Below are 13,572 nucleotides of genomic sequence, written 5' to 3' on the forward strand. Positions count from 1 at the left end.
TTAAGTTATTTCCAATTTTTGACTACTATAAACAGTGACATGTTTCCTTGTGCACGGTGTGTTTCTCTGAGGTATGTATCTAGAACTTCAGTCACTGGCCAATAGAATATTCTTCAGATTTACCAGATATTTATTGCCAAATTGATCTCCACAGTGTACATACCGAGTTACACTCCTACCAGCAGTGTATAGGAGTCACATTTTCCCACACCTTCCCCAGTCCTTGACCTTGGCAGATAATTTTTTTCCAATGAAAAACAATATAATTTTATTTTGGAATTTGACAAAATGATTTAAAATTCATCTGGGAGAAAAACAAGCCAGTATAACTAAGACGTTAAAGAGGAATCAGAAAGACTAAGCCATGTACATATAAAGAGATTAATACCAGTAGGCTTAACAAAACCTTCACTAACTAGCAGAAAATGCATGTTTTTCCTACTGGTTCCACTTGTTTAACTCATTTAGCTCCTTGCCCTAGTATGGTGCTCCCCCAGATTCTCGCTGCAAGGATCTCTTCACACAGTATACAGCCCTCTGGGATCAGATGTAAAGAAGGTTCAAGCCAGCTCGCTGCCTTCCACGGTGCTCTCTTCATCCAAGGGCTGGGAGTATAGGCTACTGCACTGTCTCTACCCTCTTGTCTCTACCCTGTTCTCTCTCCCTCCATCCCCACCCCACCCCACCCCACCCCAACACAAGTAGTCATTAAGCAACCAGTCAGCTGCATAAACTGACTTCAAACGGGAAACTTTCTTGCAGAGACCCCCAGTATTGCCATTGCCATATATATAAATGTGTGTGTGTGTGTGTGTGTGTGTGTGTATCCACATGATGCATGTGAAATGCTAACTCCTGATTTCGATTCTCATTTCCCTGCATGCTAGTCAGGTTGAGCATATTTTCATTAAGTGTGTAATCCATTTATGTTTCCTCTGAAGGGAATTGCTTATTTGAATTCTTTGTCCTCTTGCTTCTTGGGGGTTATTTGCACTTTAGCATTGATTTTTAAACATTTTTAATAGATTCCAGGTACATGATTTAGAGATATGTGGATCGATGATATCTTTTCCCAGTCTAATGCTTACCCTTTAACTTTGCTTATGTGTGTGTTATTGTTTTATGAATGTTTTATTTCTTTGAGCTGGAACTTTGTGTCTCTCTGAAGAAATTCTTTGCCTAGTGTTATAAAAATATTTTTCTCTACAAGTTTATATTTTTTGCCTTTCAATTTATCTTGTTAGTCCACTTTGAAATAATTTTTTCTTGTGGTGTTAAGTATATGCTTTCCATAGGGATAGCCAGTTGTCTTAGCAAAGTTTATTGAATGGCCCAACTTTCTCCACTTGTAGTGCTATCTCTGCCATTTATCGAGTTTCCATTTTTGTGTCAATTGATTCCTTTATTCCTTTCTGTCTTCCCTGTGCTGACACCATAAGATCAATACTGTGTCTTTCATGTTTTGACATTTGGTAGGGCAAATCTCCACCCCCCCTTAACCTGCCCTTCAAAATAGTTTTGACTGTTCTTGAGCTCTGGCTCTTTCTGTCAGTTTTAGGATTCAATTGTCAAGTGCCATTGAAAAGTCAAGTGCCATTGAGATAAAAGTTAGGACTTTTATTTGAATTACATTGAGTTTGTAGATTAATTTGGAGGAAGAATGTTATCTTCCTATCCATGAACATTCTTTATCGCCATTTATTCAAATCTATTTTAATATCCTTTTATAAGGTTATTATTTTCTCTTTGAAAGGTCTTACATATAATTTCTTACATGTATTCCTATGCAGTTTTTGTTTGTTTAGTTGTTGCTTTGGGGAGTAGGTTTTTTAAAGTTAAATGTGTAAATTGATCAATGCTGGTCTATAAAAATGCTATTGGTTTTTGTAAATTGATTTTATCTAACAATTATACATCTTTTGCTAGTTTTAATAGTTTGTAAGTTCTATAAAGTTTTCTATGGAGACAGATTGTTTGAAAATAGGAAAAGGTCTGTCTCTTCATTTTCAGTTCTGATAAACTCTTTTAAAAAAATATTGCATTGGCAGCTTACTGTTAAATAGGAGTGGTGGTAACAGACCTCTGTCCTCTTTCTGACTACCATTTACTTTTCTTTCCCACAAAAACCTTGTTTGATCCTTCTGATGTTATGTGTAGCAGAATAGGCATTATCTTCATTTATAGTTCAGGCCCAGGCAAATTATCACACAAAGTCATAACAAATGCTAGAGAATGTGGACTCAATTCCAGATCTCTGACTTCATATCCCGGGTGATTATCCCACGTACCACATCTGTCTCCATAGAATTAATAGGATTGATGGCATTTTTTCCTTCCTTTAACAAACATTTGGGATAAAATGATGGTCGATTCAGTTTCCTATCCTGAAGGACATAATCAGAGAGGCAGGACATTCTCACTACTACTTACCTTCCTGATGTTTAGAAAAAAAAATTATCTGTACTCTTTGTAAAAATACATATTTTTATTGGTTTCAGAGAGGAAGGGAGAAAGAGATAAAAACATCAATGATGAGAGAGAATAATTGATTGGCTGCCTCCTGCACAGCCCCTACTGGGGATCAAGCCCACAACCCGGGCAGGTACCCTGACTGGCTGAGCCATGCCAACTGCGCTCCTGTACTCTTTCTATTAGAAGAACATATTCCCTTTCATTGCAAAGTTTGAAAAAGAGTATTTCCCCTGCCCCTTAAACATGATCATCTAAGAGCTACATGATACCTCTGCTTAGTGTCCAGAGATGCAATATCTGGAGCATTGTACTCCAAGCATGCCAGAGCTTGGGCAAAGGCCCTCTCCTTTGCACAAGATTATGTACATGAGGGCACCTTATGACATTCAAAGGAACATAGGGGCTTACTTGCTCAGGCTCTAGTGTTAGGCTCAAGGATAACTTGATAGGCCAAATTCAGGGCATAAAAAAACAGAACTAAGAAAAGTTGCTCATAGGGTGTCTTTCTGGCCAAAGTCTCAAATCTACTCTAATACTGGAGACAATGAGTCAACCCTGAAATGGAAACCAGAGACTACAAGGCAGTAACATAGGCATTCAATCAACTTTCTAGTCATAGTTGGTGAAGAAGGGAAACATACTACTTTGCCCTGTAAAATCATATTTGCCTGATGGTGCACAGCAGGAGGGGGAAACACCACCCACACTCAGGGGCTTTGTATTATCTGGTCTCCCATCTACGGGGTTGGTTCCCTTTTCAATTGGCAAAGGATAAAAGGTCAGTTTTTTGAGATATTCTGTGTCCCAGACTTTAAACTTAGGACACAGGCAGGAGAGGTTTGGAGGAAGGCAGTGAGCAGTCAGAGCGGCTGGTTTGGAGGAATGTGCAGGAGATTCAGACTGGCTCAGCTTTTAGCATCGAGTGCTGGGCATCCTCCTAATCTGTACATAGAGAACCGCTGAAGTTCACAGGATGCAACTTCTTGCTTCTTGAGCCAACATTATTTGAAGGTGGCTTTTTGGACTCCGACCCAGTGTGATCATACCCTCTCTGTTCTCCAGGCTTTGCCCTAAAACTTGAGAGCTGCTGGAAGCACGCTGCAAACTTAAAATTCCTCTTCGGTTTTGCTGTGCAAGGTCAGAGAAGTGATCCCTTTGCAAACCGTCATAAAATGAACAGGATCACAGCGTGGCTTCTATCAAGTTGCTAGACAGACAGGCCTCCAGCTGCAGAGGGCCGAGGCCACGCTTGTCACTGAGGTCTAAGAATTAGCAGCACTAGGTTGCTAACTCCTTTGTTTTTGGCAGTTTCTTGTGCCCTCCTGTCCCTCTTGTGAGGTGGGCTGACAGTGAGGCTGGGTGAAGCCGGGATTTGGCTTGTCTCACTGTCACCTCCTCCTCTCCTTCACAATGAGCTTCTTGAAAGAGTTGGCCATTCTCTTTCCACTTCCTCTCCTACTTCCTTCCGTTTACTCTCATCTGGTGTCTGCCCCATCGCTCCACTGAAAGTGCTCTTGGAAAGGTAAACGATGCCCTCCATGTCGCTAAACCTTGTATCATTAAACGTTTGCATCCTGCTCCGCTGCTTGAAGCAGCCTTCGTGGCAGCCACAGCCCTCCTGACTTTCCTTCTGCCTCTTTCCACACCTCCACTCTCTCCTTTGCTGGCTTTTCTTCTCACACCTGACACTTAAATGTCAGACTTCCTTAAGACTTGATCCTGAGCGGATTTCTCACTTTTCTTTTTTTTTTCTTTTTTACTGGATGATCTCATTCATTCTGGGAATTTCCTATTATTCCAGATATGAAAAGCTTTCCAATTTTTTTTTTTAATCTCCACTCCTCACTTGAGTTGCAGCCAACATATTGAACTACCTATTTGGCCCCTCTATTGGAGGTTTCACAGGTGCCTCAGATTGTATGTGGTGAAAGCCCAGTTTCTGAATGTCTGCCCCTCTCCCAGTATTTACCTTAATGAATAGCATCATTGTATGATCTAAATGTTCATGCCAGAAAAGTGAAAATTAACCTTGACAGCCCTGTCCCTCTCACCCCCTTTTGGTTCTGTTGATATTTCAAGTGTCTCCAAGGCCATGGATCTCTCTACACTCTGTCGGCAGCCTGGTCAGCAATATCCTCTAATTTGGGCTGCTCACAGCCACTCGTCCTGACCCTTAACTAGTCCAGTCTCTGCATAGCAGTGCAGAGTGATCTTTTATAAATATTAATCTCCTTAAAACATTACTAGCGCTTCAGATGGCATCCCGAGTCTTGTCAGTGGCCCAGTTGGTCCTCGGCTGACTTTATCAGCCCCTCAGATAAGTGGTCCTTCACGTTCTGTGGCAGCCATGCTGCCTTCTCTCACACCTTGCCTTTGGGCTTCGTGTATCTGTCAGGGCTGCATTATGACTTCTGTGCGCTCTGGCACTTTTGCCTGTGGGTCCCTTCCTAAATTTTTTAAAAATTATATTTTATGTCCAGCCAGAGTGGCTCAATGATTGAGCATCGACCTGTGAACCAGGAGGTCACAGTTCAATTCCCAGTCAGGGCATATGCCTGGGTTTTGGGCTCAGTCCCCAGTGGGGGGCATGCAGGAGGCAGCCGATCAATGATTCTCATCGTTGATGTTTCTCTCTCTCTCTCCCTCTCCCTCTTGAAGTCAATAAAAAAATATTTTTTAAAAATTATATTTTATGACTGTATTGTGCAGAGATTAATATAATTCAGGTTGGGTTCATTGTTTTCTTTTTTTTCTATCAAGATAAAATTTACATAACATAAAATTGACCACTTTAAAATGTGTAATGCAGTGGCATTAATACAGTCATAATGTTGTGCAACCACCTCTATCTAGTTACAAAACATTACCCAAAAAGGAAACCCTGTACCAATGAAGCAATTGTTCTCCATTACCCTCTCCTCCCAGTCTCTGAGAACCACCAATATACTTTCTGTCTCTCTAAATTTACTTATTCTGGACATTTCATATAAGTGGTTTCTTTCACTTAGCATACAGTCTGGGAGGTTTATCCACACTGTAGCATGTATCAGTGCTTCATTCCCTTTAAAAAAACACAAACACAACTTTTTTTTAATCCTCACCTGAGGATATTTTTTCCATTGATTTTTAGAAAGAGTGGAAGGGAGGGGAAGAGACAGAGAGAGACATATTCATGTGAGAGACACACATTGATTGATTGCCTCCTGTACTTGCCTCTCCTGGCCAGTGATCGAGCCTGCAATTGAGGTACATGCCCTTGACTGGAATTGAACCCATGACCCTTCAGTCCATTGTCAAGAGTGCTGCTATAAATGTTTGTGTGCAAGTATTTATTTAAATGCCTGTTTCAGGTATCTTGGGTATATACCTAGGAGTGTAATTGCTGGATTAATTATTCTGCTGATTTTAAGAGAAATTAAAAACATTTTCATGGACCCCTAATCCTATTGTGAACCTAGGCACTGTGCCTACGGTGCCTGATGATTAAGTGGACCCTGCATTCTAGTCCTTCCGTCTGGGGGCTTCTGTTTTATTTTCACTGCTCCAGGAGAGGAGCAGCCCACCCAGCAAAACCTACTATTGGGAAGACCTACTGTGCCTTGTAGAGCACATGGGGCCCACTGAGTAGGGTTTATTATCAATTCCCACACAAAAGAGATATGTGAATTGATGGCAATAGTGAGTCTGAGCTCAAAGAAAAGGACTGCTTTATACATCTGCATAATCAACTCGCTGTGCGGCTCCCCCAGCTCATGTCCCAGCCCCTGGTGCCAGAAACCTCTTGGTTCTCATGCTTTCACCCCCACCTCAGCTACCACCTGTTGGAGAACCTGACCTTAACAAAAGAAAAATAACGGATCCCTCTCATCTTGACTATTGCGTTGGTGATCTTCGATAGTGAAATATGACCTAGTTCTGCTGACATAATTATTTCTTCAAGACCCTGGGGTTGTCTTCTTGTATTAACTGGAAAGTCCTGAGTAAAATGTGATCTGCCATCGTTTCATGTTCTTTGCATCAGTGTAGTTCTTTATGCTGACATTTGTGACAAGAGAAGACTATGTAGTCAGTAAGAAAAGTCCCTACCCAACTTTCTTAGTCAAACCCACAATATTTTCCATTCCCCCTTTTAATTACACTTGCTCTGTGGTTTGGGTAAGTAGACCACATTGCTTGCTGCCTAAATTATTTTCCAACTACCAAATTGCTACATCCCTGAACACATCCCCAAATCATCTCCTACATGCTTTCAGGCAAGCTGCCTTTTAGGACATTGAATTGTATCCTGTATTATGATATATAATTACAGCATCAATGTCTATACACCTTTTTTTACAAATACGTGCCAATTATTTTTTCCTGTTTCAAGATGATTGAAACAGTTCTTGGGCATTAAAGGGTACTGTCAACAGAGTAAATGTTGAGCAGAAGATTGGGGTGGGGAAACCCAGAGGAAGCCAAGTTTCCATAGATGAACACTCTAACTTCTCACTAGCCGTGATGCTTCTTAATATGCCTCTGACAGTTAGTAATTGGTGGATTTCCCGAGCTCCCTTTGAATTATTTTGTGAAGCTTAGATACTCAGTAATCTTACTTTATTTTATCATCTCAAAATTAGCCCCATTTGGAGATATGCAAATGGTATTTGTCTGTGCAGCAAATGTTTCTCCATGCTGGAAAACTGCCTCTACTTTTGCCAAGAACTCAAGCTGATACTAAATACCGTGGTAATCCAAATGGCTAATGGATCTTCGAAACCTGAGAACATAGCATTTAAAAAAAAAATGCAAGGAGGAGAAAGAATAAAAAGGGCTTTCTGAACCCTAGATACTATGAATTTCCCCAAGACTCCCATATTTTATGAGATAAAGTAGACATAAAAGGGTTTTCTTAACCAGTTGGATAATCTTTCTCTCCTCTTTAGTTTCATTTTACATCTTTCACTATGATTTATAGGTCTGGTTTTAATTTCAAATTTTGAACATGGGACTGGGGAACCTTGATTCTCAATTATAAGCTCTATTTATCAAAATTATTCTAATGGGCAACCCCAAAATGTGCAGGAAGACATAAGAAGGTGCATAGTGAAACTCAAAAAAAAATCTGGGCAAAGTCAGGTGGCAGCAGGTCTAGTCCTCTGCTCATCAATATTGGAAACTCGGGTGAAGAAGGTGCGAGTGGAGGGACACGAGTGGAGGGGTACCGTGCCTAATTAAGATATTAGAGAGGAGCCTGTCCCGCCTTGGCCAGAGTTAATTAGCTCTCCCCATTATCTGATGTTTCATTACCTTCTAAAGTTTCTTATGCAAAGTCTCGCAAGAGGTGTTTTATGAACAAGTTATAACTATTTTTATGGATTTCAGTGATTTAGATCAGGTTCATGACCCACAGCCACATTTGCTATTATGAGCAATATAGACTTGATTTTTTTGAGACTTTGTGCAATGAATGTCAATTTTTTCCTCCTTTGAGTAGTTCTGAAAACATCGGGGTTTTTTTAGTTATTTTTATGTGATCCTTTACAACAAAAATGAAAATGAAAGATCTTGAGACGTAAACTGACCTTTGCCCCTATTTGAGATTCTGGGAATGGGGAGTTCCTTTTCAGTGTTGAATGGACAGGGGTACCCACAGAACATCATCCTATGTAATAAAGAGGTAATATGCAAATTGACCGTCACACCCTCACACAAGATGGCCACCCCCATGTGGTCACAAGATGGCCACGTCCATGTTGTCACAAGATGGCTGCCACAAGATGGCTGGCAGGGGAGGGCAGTTGTGGGCAATCAAGCTGGCAGGGGAGGGCAGTTAGGCATTGATCAGGCTGGCAGGGGAGTGGTTAGGTATTGATCAGGCTGGCAGGGGAGTGGTCAAGGGGTGATCAGGCTGGCAGGCAGAAGCAGTTAGGGGCAATCAGGCAGGCAGGCAGGCAAGCGGTTGGGAGCCAGCAGTTCTGGATTGTGAGAGGGTAAACCGGCAGTTGGACAAACCCCGAGGGGTCCCAGATTGGAGAGGGTACAGGCTGAGCTGAGGGACGCCCTCCCTCCCCTCTCCCCAGTGCACGAATTTCATGCACTGGGCCTCTAGTGGGAGAATAGAAGAGGGTCATTTCATTTTTTGTTTGTTTGTTTTTATTTTTCTAATTTTATTTTATTATTTTTTAATTAAATCTTTATTGTTCAGATTACATTTGTTCCTCTTTTTTTTCCCCCCCATAACTCCCCTCCTCCCAGTTCCCGCCCCACCCTCCGCCCTCACTCCCCACCCACTGTCCTCATCCATAGGTGCACGATTTTTGTCCAGTCGAAGAGGGTCATTTCAGGCAGAGATGGGGCTCATGGAAGGCTTCCTGCAGGAGTGACGAAAGCTGAAGATGAGAAAGAATTGATAGATAAGAAAGGCCTGAGACAGGAGGCTCCACACGTCTATTCCTGTCACCCCTGTTTACTCTGGCACAGCAGAGGCCTGATTAGGTATAGCAGGCCGTCACTAAATATTTGTTGCATGACTGAGGAAAGGGCTACTAATGTGCTCTCCTTCCTAACTATGCTGCTTGCATTTAGCAGGCCATTTGGAGACACGATAGCTTAACCCTATGCAAATATTTTGGGCAGGAGCAGACTACTGGGAGGGAAAGCTGGGCAGCAGATGGTGCCTCAAATTAAAAGCTCCTAGGTGGCTGCCCCCTCTATATTCGGCACCTGTGTTAGGTCACTGGCTGGGAATACTGCAAGAACAACCCAAGGAAATAAATGCTGCTGACAATCTCCTACGCTCCTGTTACGAGTGGAATTGCACTCTCATCTGGGCTCACTGAGGGTGTGTGGTGCTCTGTGGAGGGGGAAGCACTCTTGGCAGCTCACGGGTCCAAAGTGAGCCTCAGCTTCAACCGGTGGCCAGAGAGGAAGCTGCAGAAGAGAGTTTGGGCGAAACCCAAGTGAGCATTAGCTCACTATCTTCGTCAGGTAAGACACACTAAGGCAGTGGTTCTCAACCTTCCTAATGCTGCGACCCTTTAATACAGTTCCTCATGTTGTGGTGACCCCCAATTTCATTGTTACAAATTGAACATAATTAAAGCATAGTGATTAATCACAAAAACAATATGTAATTATATATGTGTTTTCCGATGGTCTTAGGCGACCCCTGTGAAAGGGTCGTTCAACCCCCAAAGGGGTCGCGGCCCACAGGTTGAGAACCACTGCACTAAGGCCAGATGGGATTTTCTCTGAGCCTCTCTCTACTGCTCTAATGAGAGAATGTACTGATTTGTCACTTTCTCTTGTCAAAATATGTTAGATGCCGTCCTGCAAAGTGACACCGTTCGGAAAGCAGTGGGGAGAAATAACTCACAGAGCACAGTGACTTCCCTAACGTTGACTCTAGTATTTTTTTTTTTTTGCAGTAAATAATGTAGCCAGAAATAGGATAAAGGTGTTTTATTTTGGGTTTTTGTTGACTAGGATTCTGGTAGAATGGAAGCTTCCTCCATTGCCCTCGCCTCTAACCACCTGAACAACAGATCAGTCCACACAATTTCCAGTAGAGACTTTGCTCCAGTAGCTCCATCATTAAAAATAATTGACAACCGCTGCTAATTTCCTTTCTGAGCCACAGCCTCCTGTCCTCTGCCTCCTGCCTCCTCCAGAACAAGCCTGAGTGTCAGGATGGTGACTGGGGTGCCAGTGGCCTGGGTGCACAGTTGGGGTGGAAGGCAATGAGGTCCCTTGTCATATTCCCCGAAGCGGAAGTATCAACATGCTCTCGTCCCTCCGTAGGTGAAACAGGTTTGAAAATCATTTTGACGCAGGGCTGGTACTGCCAAACATTTGCAATAATTAGAGAAAAGCATCGCCCTGGGCAGAGGCAGCCCCCTCCAGGATGCAGGGCTGGGCAAGGGGAGCTTATGCCCTTGTGCGGGAACAGTCTGCAGAGCCGTGCAGGGTGCTCTGCTCTTATGTGCGCTTTAAACCATGCTGATACTGTTACTGCGAATGGTGGCTGCAGACAGGAATGTTGGGTAGATTTGTTCTTGGTACAGTGGCGTTCTTCTTTTCTTTCTGCTCCTCTTACTTCTCTACCTGGTACCTTTGAGCTGGACAGCCAAAATCAGCACAGTATTTGGGTCTCTCTTCTTAGACTGCAGCTTCTTCCTCCTATCTTTCATTTAAAATGACTTGTTCCATTTCTCCAAAACCCTCCCAGGGAGCAGGAATTAATCTAGTTAATAAATTGGTGCTAAGTTGCTAATGGTTGATAATATACCACTCTTTCAATAGAACCTCAGTGAATATTTATAGATTGGGCAACAGCATGTACCTTTTAGTGGAGACTTTCAAGACCTTAACCTAAAGAGATGAATGCTGTGAGCTTCATGTCCTGTGGCATGGCCAATAGAAAGATGTTTTAGGCTGACTTTTCTTGCATGTCTCAGGAACACTATTTAGGTAGGTAATATCCTTATACAAGGCGTGAATTCAGTTGATAACCCAAAGTGGTCTTCAGAAGTGTTGAGTAAATTGGAGAAGCACACTTACAAACATTTCAAGGTTTTGTTTTACATACTAATGATACCATTCTAACATTTTGTAGAATGCAAACTGTATTTGCTTTTCTTGCTACACCTTTTTCCTTTTTACTCAATGGCCTGTGAATTTGCTCTACTTATTTAAATTTAGGGTTAGGTGTAGTGAAATTATTTGCACTCTTGTCCCTTAAACCCCAGAGTCCTGGAGTTTCTTCTCAGTCATAGCTTGATCCAGAAGCTCTTATGATGTAATCAGGCCCTGGTCTCCTCCCCTTTGCTCCTCTCTTGCCCTTTGATCTTCAGTGATCCTCTATTTTTACCCTCTACAGTTTTTAAAAAGTTGTTTTGAAATAACTTTAAACTTATAGAGAAGTTGCAAAAAATAGTAATAGTTGAGCAAGTCCCTTACCCAGCCTCCACTAACATTAATATCTTTTTTTATATATATTTTATTGATTTTTTACAGAGAGGAAGGGAGAGAGATAGAGAGTTAGAAACATCGATGAGAGAGAAACATCGATCAGCTGCCTCCTGCACGCCCCCTAATGGGGATATGCCCGCAACCCAGGTACATGCCCTTGACCGGAATCGAACCCGGGACCCTTCAGTCCGCAGGCCGACGCTCTATCCACTGAGCCAAACCGGTTTCGGCAAACATTAATATCTTGCATGACAATAGCACAATGATCAAAACTAAGAAATTACATTGGGACAATACAAATAAACTAAGGACTTTATTTGAATTTCACCAATTTTTCCACTAAAGTCTGTCCTAGCATCCAATCAAGGACCTCAAATCTCATTTAGCTGTCACTGCTGCTTGATTCTGTGACATTTCCTTAATCCTTTTTTTTTTTTTTTTTTTGGTCTCTCATGACCTTGACCCTTTTAAAGAATACTGGTCAATTAGTTTGTAGAACATCCTTCAGTTTGGGTTTGTCTGATGTTTTCTCATGATTAGACTGAGGTCATGCATTTATGATAAGAATACCTCAAAAATGACATACTCTTCTCAGTTCACCATATGATGTCAGATGTCATGTTCTGGTAATGTTGATCTGAAGTGGTGTCTACTGACTTTCTTCAATGAAAATGTATCACATCTCCCTTTATAATTAATAATTATATGGGGGGAGATACTTTGAGACTATGCAAATATCTCATTTCTCCTCAAACTTTTGCCCACTAATTTTAGAAACCATTGTTGAATATTGCCTGCAATAATAATAATTATATTATTCTTTTAAAAAATTTACCTTTATTATTGAAAGTTATACAGATATACCCCTTTTACCCTCATTGACCTCTTTTAGCTCATTCTCTCCCCACTTCCTAGGCCTTCACCATACTATTTGTGACAATGGGTTATGCATATATGCATATAAGTTCTTGGGTTAATCATTTCTCACCAACTCACCTACCTCCACCTTCCCTCTGATATTCCTCAGTCTGTTCTGTGTTTCTACGTCTCTGGATCTATTTTGTTCATCAGTTTACTTTGTTCTTTAGATTCCACATGTGAGTGAGATCAATTATTCTAATAGTAATTTTCAATTTCCCTTATTCCATCTACATTATTGATTCTTTAAGAAGAGCTGTCCCTTCTCCACTTATTAATTCAATTATTTATTGGTATAGTTATGGACTTATGAATTTTTTTAATTCTAGGATTATAATACAGTACTCTCATTATTTATCTTCTTGCTCATATTGTTCCAGTGTTAGCCAGTGAGAGTTCTTTCATGCCCTTTGATTTGCCTCCATCCTTTATGGACCTTCCCCTACTTTTTAGCACTATGAGATACTACAGACTCATGTTTTCTCTACCTCAGCTATGAAATCAATTGCTTCTCTGAGGAGCCCTGGTTCCTTTTATTGGAGAATGAAAATTAGAACCTAAGATCTGGATGGTAGGTGTGCTCATTACTACTGGGGTGTTGCTGCATCCAGGCCTCCTCAGAAGACAAGGCTAGGAAATATACTAACCCATGCACGCACACACATCTGTATTTATTTCTCTGTCTGTCTATATATTAAAACAAAACATGTATTCATACTAGTACCTCCAATTCCAAACCAAAATCTGAAGACTGTTCAGTTAACTTCCCCTTTTCCCTTATTTTTAACTTCTTTTTCTGACAGCAATAAACTTGCCTTTCTTTATCTACAATATATTTGCCTATTTGCTCAATTCTAATAAAAACATACAGTCACCGAGTTGTTAACCTATGCCCTCTGCAGGACCACCCCTTCTATCTTGACTCTATGTTGCTTTTTGCAAGCCTCTCTCAATCAGGCTCTCTCCACGTGGTGGCCCCAGCATCTTTGAGTTTACATTCTCCTAATAACTCTTAAAGAAAATGCTTCTTTTTCTTTCCTGGGAGTTTCAGGAAAAGTTCCAAGATGGGTTCTTACTGGACTGATTGGGTTCAATGGTCACCCTTGATCCATTTACTGTGGCCAGAGGAATGGAACAACTTGGCTGGTCATGCCCAAGAAACGTGCCCACCCCTGAGCCTGGGAGGCGGTGACTGCCCTACTCAACCCACGGGGAATAGTGTATACAAGG

The sequence above is a fragment of the Myotis yumanensis genome, unplaced genomic scaffold (assembly GCF_028538775.1).
Source record: "Myotis yumanensis isolate MYYU_CA2020_CCGP unplaced genomic scaffold, mMyoYum1.0.hap1 SCAF_8, whole genome shotgun sequence".
Lineage (NCBI taxonomy): Eukaryota > Metazoa > Chordata > Mammalia > Chiroptera > Vespertilionidae > Myotis > Myotis yumanensis.